General features: G+C 44.9%; 1 long non-coding RNA gene across 1 annotated transcript in view; it reads left to right on the forward strand.

The window, feature by feature from the left end:
- Window positions 1-393: 393 nt before the first annotated feature.
- LOC138295768 (uncharacterized) overlaps window positions 394-14,714 on the forward strand; it is a 119,368-nt gene continuing 105,047 nt past the window's right edge. The window contains exon 1 of the long non-coding RNA XR_011203682.1: window positions 394-471. This is a non-coding gene — a long non-coding RNA (uncharacterized lncRNA). The remainder of the gene's footprint in view (window positions 472-14,714) is intronic.

Raw genomic sequence — 14,714 nt, forward strand, 5'->3', positions numbered from 1 at the left:
GTGCTTGTTCAGTCCCTCCTCCACACCAGCTCCCTCTGCAAACATAATAAAAACACAGGAGGGCTTCTCCAGGGCCAGCTCACTCTCCCTCTTTTCTTGCGTGCCTGAAGTATGGCGTGCGCTGAATAAAAGGAGAGCCGCAAGGTTCGCGCAGCAGTTTCTGGAAACGCACTTCAATACCGTGTCCTGTGTCTTTTTCTGCGCTGCGTACCAGGCCCGCTTATCAGACAGGGCCACACAACAGTGAAGCACCCTAACACTTTTGTGTACTTTCCACGCTACATCAAACTGCGTGAATAAATATTTGCAACGCCGGAGACTTCTTTTTCAAAAAGCCTCCAAACTATGCTCCAAAAGCGAAACAGGCAGTGGAGAAACTCTGTCTCCCCTCGCATTCCTCCGTTGACGTCGCTGCCCCTGTGAGGGGTCTCAGGAAACCCCGCTCGGGGGCCCGTCCATGATGAGGAGGAGGTGGGTGTGCTGCACGCGCCATTTCATTCTCTGTTCAAAGCGGAGGCCGCGCGCAGCAGACAGAACTGGGGCCAGCGCGCGCAAAGCTCCATACGCATCGCGCAGCCTCGTACTGCTCAGCTCAGGAGGCTGGTGAGTATCGGAGAACTCCTCCTGGGGGCTACAAGCATCAGTGACGGGGTCTCGGCCTTCTCACCCATCACAAATACAGTGTAGTGCCTCTTGCCTTCGGTTGACTCTGCCCTCTGCGAGGGCGTTCTTTATTAGCCCTTGTCTGCTCCATGATTCACATCTGGTTAGAGAACCGCCACTCGGCTGGAGCTGGCCCTGTCTCCGCCTACAATTTGAGTTTACCTTTACATAGATCAAGCAGCAAAACCCACTCTTGGCGTGTTTACTACCTTTGTTACGTTGCATGTTGATTGCAGTGTAGCCGAAATGTTATCATAATATGATGTTTGTTTGTACACTGTTGAAAGAGGAATGGTTGTGGATAGGGTAGAATGGACAGATCACCGATTTCTGCACCAAGACATAGGTTGCTAATGAACAACGCGGCGTTTTATTGTAATCTGTTTTCATTGGCAAGTTTGTAATTTTATTAATCAGATTTCCTCTGTTTCTTAAATAGCACCTCGCTGTAGCGTATCATCTGCTTATTGTCCATCTTCTCCGTCGCTCTCACCCAGCTTCTTCCCTCCATTCATCTTTTTCGACCCACTGTATACCGGACCTCTCTTTATGGGCTTTTAACCATGCCCATGTCACGCCCATCAGTTTGGTTGGTTCGTGGGCTTGTTTGTTTAGCTGAAGTCATTGAGCATTTCACACTGCGGTGCGCATATGGACAGTCGGACCCAGGCAGAACTTTGCCAGGCCTGTGATGTCAGCAGCCCTTCACTTAGGGAGCAGAGCTGAGGCTAAAAATGCATTCACGTGCAAATAATAGGTGTTTACATGCGCAGGAGTTGAAAACTCTTTCCTCCTGCCATAATCGCATTTCCCACAACGTAAAGAAACACTCTGAAGAAGCAGATGTTAAACTGTCATTTTGACTTTTCTTTCCTTTGGTATTTTCCTGTATACAGTGCTATTTCTAAGTATACATTGTATGTTTACAAGCTATATATAGTGTTCTGAATTCAAACAATTAGCCAACGTGACACTAAACAGACATAAATAAGATTTTATCACAGCTTATAAGCATCTTTCCAACTTTCCATTACTGTATGGCTCACGTGAAACAATTTGCCCAAGGTCACACAGTGAGACAAGGCACAAACAGGTTGCTGGAGACTCTAACATCCTGCTCCTGAAGTGCAGTGTCTTAATGGCCGGAGCTCACCTCGCCCCCAAGACAGGCTACAGCCGAGAACAAGAAATGCTAACTCGTCAGGCCAAAAGTTTGTAAATGCAGATAATTCAGCGCTTATAGGGTCTTTAATGCATAATGTAGAAGTAAAGCTCGTTCACTATTAAGGCGTAACCAGCAACGCACTTTCGACGCCCACCACAGCACCTCCATGGCTCCCTAGGCGCCATCTGCGCCTAGTTGGAGACCGCAGTGTGCGCTAAGAGCCGGCAGGCAGTGGGCTCATCACCCTGGCTTAGCCACTGCACAAAGGATGCTACCAGCCACATGTCTGAGTCAGAGATTAGGGCATCACGATGGAACCTCCAGCGCAGATTAACAGCTGGATGTAAACAAAAGGTGTCTCAACTTTGGCAAATGCTCAAGTGCAACTTTCAAGTCGCAAGCTCTTTCCACGACCTGGTGGAGGCAACTCAGCCTTTTCACTGCTGAGGTCGATAACATGATTATTATGCAATTAAACACTTCTTGGACCAACATTTTTTTGCAGTATTTGATAAAGCAATAAATGTAACTTTGGAGGCTGCACGGTCCAGGTAACTACCAGGACTGAATATCCACCTTGCACGGGATGTAGCTTGCAAGCTGCAAGATGCAGCAGCCTTAAGCCTAGTACAGGCCTTCACCGGTGAGTAGTAAATGCTTTTGTTTAAAATTATTGACAAGGAAGTGCTCCTTTTATCTCACTCAGTCCAGGTTTTTAGGTCAAGCCTAGCCAGTACGCATGCACTGTCTCACGACTGTTGTAATCTACTTCTATGTGTATATGTGTGTGTAATATAAATAAATATAATAAATAATGGCAATATTTTCATTTTTTGCTGCAGATAGAGGAAGAAGATGAATTGAAGTGCTTTAGTTAGATGCAGGGCCACTGGAATTATGTGGCAGACAGGACAAAATTATGCAGTAGGGTTGACCAATTTATGTTGCAACAAAAGTCCAGTTATACATTTACAACGCCAATAGCTCTAACTCAAACAAATGCAAGACCTATTGCATTGCAAATGCTTGTTACTGTTTACAACTGTTTTAAACATAAAGCAGTTTCTACTGTCCAGATACTTAAGGAGACAGACTTTACAAATGTAAAGGATATGCTAAAGGGGTGTAACTGGTGTGTGCACTCTCCTTTTGCTTCCCTTCCACAAGGCACTATGGTATTACAGAAAGGGCTGCAGAGTCTTGTGTGGTGTCCTCTGTAATATGGATAGCACCTGAGGACATTCAGTAGAGAATGGTCACAAGGGACAATGTTCTCTTTGAGTGGTGGTGTGGCAGTAGGTAAATGAGGTGACCCCCTGTCTTGCAATCGTGCCTTTTTAGTGATGCTGGGAAAGAGGCAGATAGTCTTTAGAAGGTGCCATGATCGCCCAACACAAAGGTGTTGAGAAGTCAGTCTGCCCCTCAGAGTGCCATTTAGAAGAGGGGAACTGTAGTCTCAGTGTCCCCAAGGGATCTCCCTGCAGATGGGTTTTGTTACTCACTACACCTTGTGCAGGGGACCCCCCATATTTTAAATGTGCAGCTTCAAACGGCCAGTCCACGTTTCACTCAAGCATGGCATGGCAGGCCTGTGCATATGCAAGACATTCAGCAAAACATATAGTCACAAGTTCAAAATGGCAAAAAATCATACTACTCTTGTCAAATAAGCATTAATGATTTGAATAGGATAGTAAATGGTGGTTGTGTGGGGGCACTTCGATTGATTAATATGACAGCAGCCTCTGACACCATCAGCCACTTCATACTGGTAACCAGACATCAAGATGTGGATGATATAGTTACTGTCATCAAGTGAATATACACTTTTTTGAGGCCCAAACAGGGTTTGTGACTTTTCCCCTATGCTGTTCTAAACACCTTAGCTTTAGAGTTCCCATGGATTAATATTATCACCTCTTTTGTTTAACACTACATGCACCCCCTTGGCAAAGTTACTCCAGTATACTGGGGCACAATTCAACATTTGTGGTGATGATACTCAGTCAGTCTCTTGGTTATCCTTCCCACCAAAGCAGGAAAAACAATCATCTATTTCTGACTTAAGAGTTTCTACTGATTTGTGATTGGTAGATACCCAGCAATTTTGTGAAGTTAAGCCATCAAAAATGTTACTTCTGATCACCTAGTTACATGCAGCTAAGTGACACACCTCTTCCTGGCATCAGTATATTGGTCCACTCCCACTACTGGCCAGTTCAAGTCAGCATTTCGGTATACATGTTCACACTAAATTACCCCTAAGCACACAGGTAGCTAAGGCAGCCAACACCTGGATCTTTCAAATGACAACTGTTCTATACATTGAAGTCATATTCCTTTGATCAATAATCTAGTCCAGCCTAGATCAGACTAAGGCAATTCTACCTACCTAGTGACGCCTGAAAAATGATTAAGGAAGTAACAGTTAGTACATAATGCCACTGCTCATATGGTTATGTTACCATCAATGAAGGAACACATTTCGCGTGCAGTGAGACACCTTCATAAGTTGCCTATTAGGAAGAAAGTCCTCTTCAAAGCCATCATACTCTTCCTTAGAGCAATTTACCTAAAGGTTCTATACTTTATGACCTCTATATTTACATAGCATAACCCAGGAAGAGCCTTGCAATCTGCACGCAGTATCCTGTTACAGGGTCTAATACTCATAGAATAATCTTTGCAAACAGAGCCTTCCCTGCAGCAGCAGCAGCAAGATGTTGAAACACACACCGTTTGAAATTTCAACTTGAAACTTTGCTTATGAGATTTAAAAAGTTAATGAAACCTGGATTTTTAACCTGTAACATTTTCTCTTAGAACTTATATTTATGTCACCTTTATCATGGATCACTGACATGATGTCGTATTCAACAATATTGTATAGTAAAAATATTTCCTATCCTTATAATGGAAAGTATAAAAATATAAAAAAATAATGTGCCACACTAATATTGTTTAAAAACATACAAAAACATAAATCCTGCGCATATATATATATATATATATATATATATATAGTTTCAAGTAGTAAATCTTAAATATTTTAATATATACCATTAATATAATGTTAACTAAATAATCTCACTAATATTTAATACTATATATATAAATATATACGTATATTAACACATATAGGTGAATGATTCTATATATATTCACTAAAAAACCCTACGGTAACTGTTACGCGCACCCCACCATGCAGTTTTCTCTTCAATAATTTTCCTACAAATGTTGCAGTGACATTATTAATGATGTCATAGAAGATGTCATGACTGATGTAATGTGTGGGGTAACCAGCAGTACATGGCGAGGATGTGAGCTACAGTTACCTTAGGGCACAAGTTAACTATAACATCCCTGTAACCTTTGATTTTTTAAGTCAATTCCTAAGGTTTTTTTAAATGTTATTTCCAAACTATAAAGTCCCTGTAATGTTTTTTTTTTTTAGTGAATATCTATTGTTTTTTTTTAACGTAAAGTAATTTTTAATTACTATACGTTAATCCAACCGTTAGCAATGCTCCGTGGGGGATTAGCCATAGGGCCTGGTAAGCAGCCAGGCCCTGTGTACAAACCCTCAAAGGCAGTCAACATGGGTGGGGGACACGCAGCCCTCCTCCATGGGCCAATTTTAGCCCGATCTCCCATGGCCTACCACCTATTTAAAGGGGAGGGGCATACATGGTCCCCCAACCTGGGTCAATATTGACCCCATGGACCCCATACCCTGGGGCCTGGCCAGCAATTAGAGGGGCGGTAGGTATGCAGTGCACCCTCCCTCGGCCAATATTGGCCCCAGGACCCCATCCCCAGGGATTGGTCTGGCATTTAAAGGGGGTAGGGGGCATTCAGACTCTCTCCATGGGCCGATATTGCCCCCAGGGACCCTATCCCCCCAGGGCCTGCCCAGCAGTTAAAGGTGGAAGAGAGGCACACAGCCTCCCTCCCTGGGGCCAATATTGGCCGAGGGGATTCCATCCCCTGGGGCTTGCACAGCATTTAAAGGGGAGAGAGGGGCATGCAGCCCCCCTCCATGGGCCAATATTGGCCTTGGGGACCCAAACTCCTGCGGCCTAACCACCATTAAGAATGGGAGTGGGTACACAGCCCCCTTCCCCAGGCCAATATTTGCCATGGGAGATGCCCATACCCTGAGGCCTCACCTCAAATTCTTGGGTTCCTTGGCCCAACTCAGGGCACCCATAGTTGGAGGCCACAGGGGGAAGCCCCAAGGCCCCTCAGTGCCCCTCAGACCCCATCCAGTCCCCCTCTTCCACTGAGATCTGACTTTCTGATTGCTCTTGCATGGTGGGAGCTGTCAAATAGCTTCTGGCAAACAAGAGCATGCAGTTATGTCGCAAGGGGGGGGCACCTCAGGACATAGAGAACCAGCCCGGGGGGGATTGCAGTCTCCAATAATGGCTCCAGGAGAGGGCAGCATGGCCCTCCTCCTTTTGAAATGCATGGCCTGGTGGTCCCTGGGGCTGAAAACGGCCCAGAAGGGGGGCCTGAACAGCACCGCTCCCCATTGTTAAATTGATATGGCCCCAGGAAGGAGGCATGCCCCCTTCATTTTGAAAATTGGCCTTGCCCTGGGGAGGTAGCACTCTCCAGGACTGTAAGCGGCCTGAAAGGGGCCGCGTGTAGCTCCTTCTCCAATATATAGATTTATATTTGTCCACGGGACCTGTCTCACCTGGGGGCTGCAGTGCAAACAAGCATGGGAGACTGCATTTAAAAAAAAAAAACTTTGCTGCAGGTTCACGGATCCACTGTGATTTTGCATAAAAAAATAAAAATAAAACATTTTTGGCCCCTGGCAGGGTCCGTTTGGGACCCCACCACCAGACCTAGGAGAAAAGGTATTCCTACCCTTCCCCCTTTTGTTTTTCTTTTTGGACATTTTTCTTGGGACTCCGCTGACCCTGGTTAAAGTGCTGGCAGTCAATCAGATTTAGGCTTGAGATATGTCAGACCTGCTGAAGATTTGCATCCCTAGATTTGCACAAAATTACAAAAAGCACACTTTATCTAGTAGCAAGGTCATGGTATTATATTGTAAAGCTTTTCACATCACCAGAATGGACGATAAGTGAATGACTGATAAAAATCCGACACCAATTTAGAAAAATAGATTAGATTTTATTATTAATTTAGACAACAAAACAGACTTTGTAGCTTTCGGACAGTTGTGAATTTCTAAGTCTTTGGAAAATACATTACTTTGCAGATTGAAAGGGCTTCCACTGAAGTCAATAGGGAAAACAGCAGTGTGCATTAGGGCACTTGTAGGGTGAGTTCCAGTGACCCCTTGGGAACTTAAGGTTCTGCGGGGACCTAGACCAAGATTCAACAGTCAGCCTTTTGTTACCTTGCCCAGGGAGTCCGGTTGTTGAGGTGACTTGGCTGTCCTTGGTACTGAACGGTCCACAGTAGCTGGGGCTTACACTCTACCCTTTGGATGTAGAGGTTTGGGGGGCCAAGCCCAGGAATCAATGCTAAAATCTTCATCACCTCATCTGGTGGCTCTGGGTGCAGAGGTAGCTCATAGCAGTCAATCACCGGGCTGGTTGTGCAAGTAATGTGGGAATGAAAAAAAAGAATACAGGTGTATGTGTGGGTGCAGTGTCCTCCAGGCATCAGTTAGGTACCAGTGCTGGGCCCAGCTGGAAAACTGCTGTGAAAGCTGGCATAAGGGAGCCTGGTGGAGTGGGGGAGTGTCAGCGGTCAAGAGAGAGATATAGGATGTTATCGTAACCCCCCCTAATATCCAATGTGTATCCATCCATTGATCTAGCACTTCAGATGAAGTGACCTAGAACTCCGCCTGCTCTGTGTTTGGGGCATAGATGTAGCCCAGAAGAAAGAAGCTGTCCAACCTGCCCACAGCAAAAACATACCTCTCCTCTTCATCAATGAGAGTGGTGTGTGTTTGGAAAGCCATGCCTGGTCAGATCCAGAGGAGCCACCCCCCCGGACATAGGCAGAATATGTTGTGCCTCTCCTTGTTTTATCAGGGTACTGGAGCTTGCCACTAGTGAGGTGCATCTCTTGCAAAAAGCTAATATGTGCCTTATGCCGTTTGATGTCGCGATACAAGGACTAACGGGAACATGCTCTGTGCATCCTTCCCACATTTAGCGTGAGAAATATGGAGGGTGATCAGAATGCCAAGAGGGAGCAGTAGGTAAGCATATCAGGAGGTGGAAATGTTTTAGGGGGCATCCCTGCCCCAGTGCCCATTCGAGCCCATAGGTGGGAAAATGGTCAGTTGCTCGTGCTATTGGGGGAACAACCATTCATAACAAACAATAGAACTCAACCAACAAGAGCCTGCAGCTTGAGAGCTGCATGCCAAACAGTGTCTCAAAAACCAGTCCATAGAGTGGGGGGTATTATTATCCAGTGACATATGCTAATTGATAGGGGTTGGTGGATGGCAGACAGACAACCCAAGCCATTGTTCAATATGGAAAACAGTCCATCCGCCATCCACAGCTGAGCGGGCATTGGTGGTACAACCGTCATAGGGGGAGGCAGCATGAAAGGTATGAGAGCAGAGGTCACCATTCAGGGAGTGAAGATAGTCCAGTGAGTGATCATCAATATCTTCCTCTGAATGGTGTGCTGCTCGATGGAGACAATGGGGCATTAGAAGAGATCATCCATGTTTTGTGGTGTTACTTAGGGGCCAGACAACAGTCCAGTATCCCCCGAGATGCCAAACACCATGTCATCATCACTCACGGCAAAGCTAGAGTTGGTGTGTGGAATAAGCAAGGTTTTACATAGGGCAAAGCCCTGTTGCAATGGCTGATTACTGACTCTATTTCTGTTCTTGTGATGTGGGCACTGCAGGAGTTCCTCCAGAATTGCCATGGGGCCAAGCCCGTCATCCTCCAGGGCAGGACGTAGCACTCCTGTCTACCAGGGGATAATGATTCACCTCAAAGTAAGCTTCTATCCAGCCCCAAGCTGCCTCAGGCTCCATGAAGAAATTAGTCTGTTAGTCGTGTATGACCTTTAACTTAGCTGGGAATATTATGTAGTATTGGATGTGGAGGACTTGAAGCTGGTGCTTGACAGCGAGAAAGGAGCAGCATTCACGCTCGGTCTGCATGGTGTAGTTGGGGAAGACTGAAATCCTGCGGTTTTTATGTTTGAGCGGAGCTTTTCTAGCCACCTGCAGGATTGTGTCCCTATCCTTCTAATAAAGTAATTTGGCAACCATCGGTGAGGGAGGTGCCCCTGGTAGTGGGCGACGGGCTGGAACCGGGTTTGTCCTTACCATGGAGAAGTGAGGGGAGTCAGAGTAGGCCAGAGTGAAGGACTTCACCCATTCCTCCACCCGATGCTCCAGACACCAAACCCTGTCAAGAAGGTCTCTTGTGCATTTTTCTTGATCCACTACCTGTGTTTGTATGTCCTCAATACTGAATTACATATCTATAATTCTAGAGGCCAGTTTCTTTTGATCACCATGAAGCAGTCTGAATTCCACTCAAATTTCCTCAATTCTGGATTTTACAGAAGTATGCAATGTTTCTATTGTGTTTAAAACTACATCTAATTTGGCTGCAAGATCTTAAGACTGAACGGGTTGAGTGGTGTCTGCTGACTGGCAGCCTGGGGAGCAGGACAATGATGAGGGAGTCCAGGACTGTCCCTGGGTCTGCTTCTGTCTACCCATAGTTTGAGGAGGAACGACGTGAGAATACTACTGAACAGAGAACTGGACATTTGATGCCACCCCCTTGCAAGCAGGTGACCCAAAAGGAGGAGGTAAGGTGTGAGCAGATGCATGGCTAGGTGCTGTGGGAGAGTCACCAAACGGTGTGTAGGCTGCCGTTGAACCCCAGGTTCAAATCAGTACAGCCTATTGGGTGTTGTCAAAGTATGTCGAGGGGTAGCAAGAGCGGCTGTCATGTGGCTGCAGAAGCTTAAACTCAGATATGTCTACAAGACAGGACCCATTAGCTTGAGAATTGGTGGCCCCAGTCCAAGTCTTAGTCCAGTCTTGCCACATGTCCAGAGACCGAGGCGTGGCTCAGAACAAAGGCTCAGCTGCAACTTGCAGACCCACTCAGGGATGTTCAGGGGGTCACTGGGGCCACTCTACCAGGTGTGGTAATGGGGGGCTGCATGCATCATCAGAAATAGCCAAGGCAGGATGCATGAGGACCAGGGAGTTCCTGGAGAAATCTTCTCACCTCGTGGTCAAAGTTAGCAGGGCAATCAAATGCATGTCAATAGGGTTTCCTGGCAAGTCCAAAGAGGCCAAAGGTAGTTGGGTCCCATGGAGGAGGAGAGATTGAAGTGAAGAAATGGGCCTGAGGGGGCCTCAGGGGTTCCAGGGAAGGTGCTGCTCTGTCCTAAATATGAGTGCAAGAGCCTGGCACCCTAACCTGTGTGCCGTCTGCAAGCCGATTAAGGGACTCAACTGAGGTCTCCTCAGGAGCAGAGGAAGGATGCCTCACTGACATGATCCGCTTGGTGATAATGCTCTGCTCACCTGGCCCCGGCACTGCAGGCGGCCCGGCTAGCACTGTTCACAGAGTGCGCCACCATTGTGAGGTGCTTCCACAGGGAGTAGAGCTCAGAGGTCTCACCAGTGAGTAGTTAGGTGAGGAGAGGGCTGTCCTCCTCACACACTGTTGTGAAGTCGGTTCAGCAGTGATTATTCGGGCACCACCACTTTTGGGACTTTTGTGTTGGCTGCACTACAAGGTAGCCTGTTATTGTGTTAGCACACCAAATCAGGTAAGCACCACAAGCAGGCTGTGCTGGCCTGGCAAATGTGGTCCAGCTGAGTGCGTCAGTCCCCTTGGTAGAAGCCAGCCGTGCAAGTGGTTGCCACAACTACATCATCCTCCCATGTTCCTCCACTGGTGCGTGGAATACAGATCTGATCCAGGATGGCAGGATTTTGCTGGGTTAGTTCGCCTGCCGTCCCGGACCTTGTTCAGCTGGATGTCCACCATCTTTGGCGGATAAGTCACACCCCCACTCTAGTTTATGCAACAGTAGAGAAATTGTAGGACTTCAGAGGAGTTAAATATATTATTCCAACTCCATGCATCGCAGCAGTAGATGATGATGAAATTTAGTTTATTAGTTGATTAAACCCATAAACGTCGCAGGTTAATAATCTTAAAATCATACATTCAGTAAAAAACAAAAACTGTCACATGATTAGACATAAACATTCGACGTCATATCTTCCTGTTCTAGTCTAATGACCTAAAAGAAAAAAAAGGCACAATTTAGTAGCACCATGAGGCCTGACATACACATACTAATTTCGCAATAGATTTATGTGATCTTTTATGAGACAAAAAAATTTCAACTGATTAACTAAACCATTGTCCATCCTGCTTTCGCCTAAAAACTGGTGCAAAAAAAAGCATTTAACAGTGCAAAAAGAGTGAGACAAGCCTCTCCAGGCCTGAATGAACACACAAACTAAGTAAAAAGTGCATTGTGCAAACATTACGTGCAAAGGAAACTAATTGTATAAAGAGTGTGTTCTGTAAACATAAAGGGCGTGACTATTTTACTGCAAAACCTGCATCTTCTGTCAGCCTGTGGAGCCAAAAAACAGACTCTGATGCCCAGGACTAAATTGCCTGAATTTATATGGATAGGGCTTCCTTTGATGCAATAGCAGACAATCTCCCCATATTGTCATATTTTGTACGCTATGTTGATACACCTTGAGTGAGTGCGAGAGCGACTTACTTGTTCTGGATGGATCGACTATTAGGGATACAGGTATCCCATAACCCTGGTGTTTTTACATTGACTATGACCTCAAAGTGCATATATGTTGGAATAAGTTACATAATTAATTAACACTTAATAATTCATTGTTAATTATTACTTAATACATTTCCCAGCCTACAATCCTATATGTCCAGCAGCCCACACCTAAAATATAACTAAAATATATATTGTTACTCAATTTATATAATAATTAATCGATTAATTTTTTTATTATACATTAATTATGTTTATTTTTTATTTGTTATTTAACCCCTTAGTTCTTTAGCTATTGGGCCTTCCTCTCTCTCCCTGTGCTGAGCCCTTTTCTGGCTATTCATGCTTAGGGTTCCAAATCTTGTTGTCCACATAAGCCATCCACGCCAAATTTGCATCCTTTTTTCATTCTGGGGATTCAAAAGGCACCAAGGGTTTGTTGATTTCCCAGGTGGGCCTGAGAAATTGGTCAAAATACAGCTAAAATTTGTGTTGTTTAGGAAAAATAGGGGAAAAGTACTGCAGAATAAATCATTCGTTTTTTCACTGCAAATGTCATCAAGAAAGGGTTTTCAGTGTTAAAATCACCATCTTCCCAGCTTTCACGAACAGGCAGACTAAAATGAGAAAACCAAGTTTTCCAACACAGTTTTTGCATTTTACTGGGACATACCCCATTTTTGCTATTTTGTGTGCTTTCAATCTCCTGCCAGTTAGTGACAGAAATGGGTGTAGAACCTATATGTTTTTGAAAAGTAGACAAAATTCTGAATTCAGCAAGGGGTCATTTGTGTAGATCCTTCAAAGTTTTCCTATCGAAGGTAACAGTTGAAATAAAAAAATATTGAAATTGAGTTGAAAAATACAGCCATTTCTGCCACGTTTTCTTCTGCAGCTTTTTCCAGCTATGGCAGATTTTTTAAAGCAGTATACCATTAAATCTGTGGGACCCTTCTGGTTGCGGAATATATAGGGCTTGTAGGTTCATCAAGAACACAAGGTACCCAAAGCCAATAAATGAGCTGCACCTTGCAATGGGTTTTCATTGTACCCGGTATACAGCAATAAATTTGGTAAAATATGAAGACTGAAAAATGGATACCCAGGATGCCAATGTATTTCCAAAATGGGTACAAGATATGGGGTTTATAAGTAGTGCACATCTCTGAACTTTGGGTACCAATACTAGCATGTGAATTACAGGGCATTTCTCAAAATTACTTTTTTCTGACACACTGTCTTACTTTAGGAAGGCACGACAATTGGCAATAACACTTGTTCTTCTTTTCTGTATTCCCCAAGTCTCCCGATAAAAATGGTACCTCACTTGTGTGGGTAGGCCTAGTACCCACAAAAGGAAATACCCCAAAACCCAATGTGGACACATCACATTTTTACACTGAAAACTAACTTGTTTTTTTCAAAATGTCTAGCTGTGGATTTCGGGCTCTAGCTCAGTTGGCACTTATGGAAACCTAACAAACCTGTACATTTTTTACAACTAGGCACCTAGGGGAATCCAGGATGGGGTGACTGATGGGGCTCTTACCAGGTTTGGTCACCCAGAATTCTTTGCAAACCTCAAAATTTGGCTAAATAAAATATTTTCCTCACATTTTGGTGATGAGAAGTTCTAGAATCTGAGGGGAGCCACAAACTCCCTTTAACCCAGTGTTTCCCAATTATCCTGATTAAAATGGTACCTCACTTGTGTAGGTAGGCCTGTTGGCCGTTAGGACTAAGGTGCCACTATGAATCATTATACTCAATAATGTCTCAGTTGTGCTTTTAACCTTACCAACAAACACCATTATTAAAGGTGTAAGATACACTGGTGATTTGTCAGGTAATTTTAGCTCATATTTTCACTTAAGGGGATCTCCACTTTATCCAGAAAGATATCATTCCATCACTCCCTCAGAATTCTTTTAACGACGAGGTTGAGTCCACCCAGGTGGTACCATCCTACCTGGGTGGGGATAGGTGGTCAAATGATGAAGCATGGCACTACAATGTTTGTGAGACCACCTATTCCTTAAGGCGAACCCCCACCTGCAGAACACAGCTAACACTACCATACCTCAGACCTAAATTAGACCACTCCAGTAGTGATCTGATGACCAGTTAAACATGCCTGACCGATCTGTCCACTAAGATCCCCATATTCTTGTGTTGATGATGCCTGCCTTACAAAACCAGGTTGTTTTGTGATAGATAATTTTGATGTCTCCACAATACGTTTTGGACCCTTCCCTGTCGCAGCCACTTGCCCACCCACACAAAGGAGGCAATGTGTTTCTCGGGAGACATAGGGGAATGCTGGGTGGTAGGAAATTTGTGGTTGCCTCAAGATTCCAAGACTTTCTGTCATGGAATTGCAAAGAAAATGTGCTTTTTAAATAAAGTTTGTGATTTTTAAGGGATTCGGGGTGAAGAAAAACTGTTGAGAGCCACCCAAGTTCTGTACCCTTGTACTCCCCTGCCACTATTATGTTAAAGTTAATCCACCACTCGCACTGGTTGGTTTTAGCACCTCCAGAAATTCTGGTTTCAAAGCATAAATACTTATCAAAGTATTTGAATATTGAAACCGAGCCTTCCGAAGGTGAGCCACAAAGCATCCTCATGGCACCAACCGATTTATGGTCTATTCACATGCCATTCATGCACAGCACACAACACTTTCATACCGCCGGCCACAGGCGCAATCCAACCAATCATTGCACTCACATCAACTTACCAGCGCCAGGCAAGGGCCCATCACATTCATGTGCCACAGGACGGAATAAGCTTGACCACGTTTTCCCACCTGTCAAGTAACCTCCTCCTTCTACCTGAACATTCTCGAACAGATGCTTAAGGAACCTTTACCAATGACTCCCATGACAGCCACATGAGGCTCAGTAAGACATGTCTTTCATGCACCTTTGCGCACTCACTGTGCTAAATCCAACTCCTTCCATGTTTTGGATGGAAGCTGGGGTTGTCTGAAGATTCTCTGTGGGGCCCATTCCTCGAGTGAGTATATTGAAACTAAGGCAGACATGCTGGGGAGTTTTTGTGAAATTCTCTTGAGAGAATGTCATACACCTTATGAAGGAGAGTGTTTGGCACACAGGGTAGA

This window comes from Pleurodeles waltl, chromosome 1_2, assembly GCF_031143425.1.
Source record: "Pleurodeles waltl isolate 20211129_DDA chromosome 1_2, aPleWal1.hap1.20221129, whole genome shotgun sequence".
In the NCBI taxonomy this organism is placed as follows: domain Eukaryota; kingdom Metazoa; phylum Chordata; class Amphibia; order Caudata; family Salamandridae; genus Pleurodeles; species Pleurodeles waltl.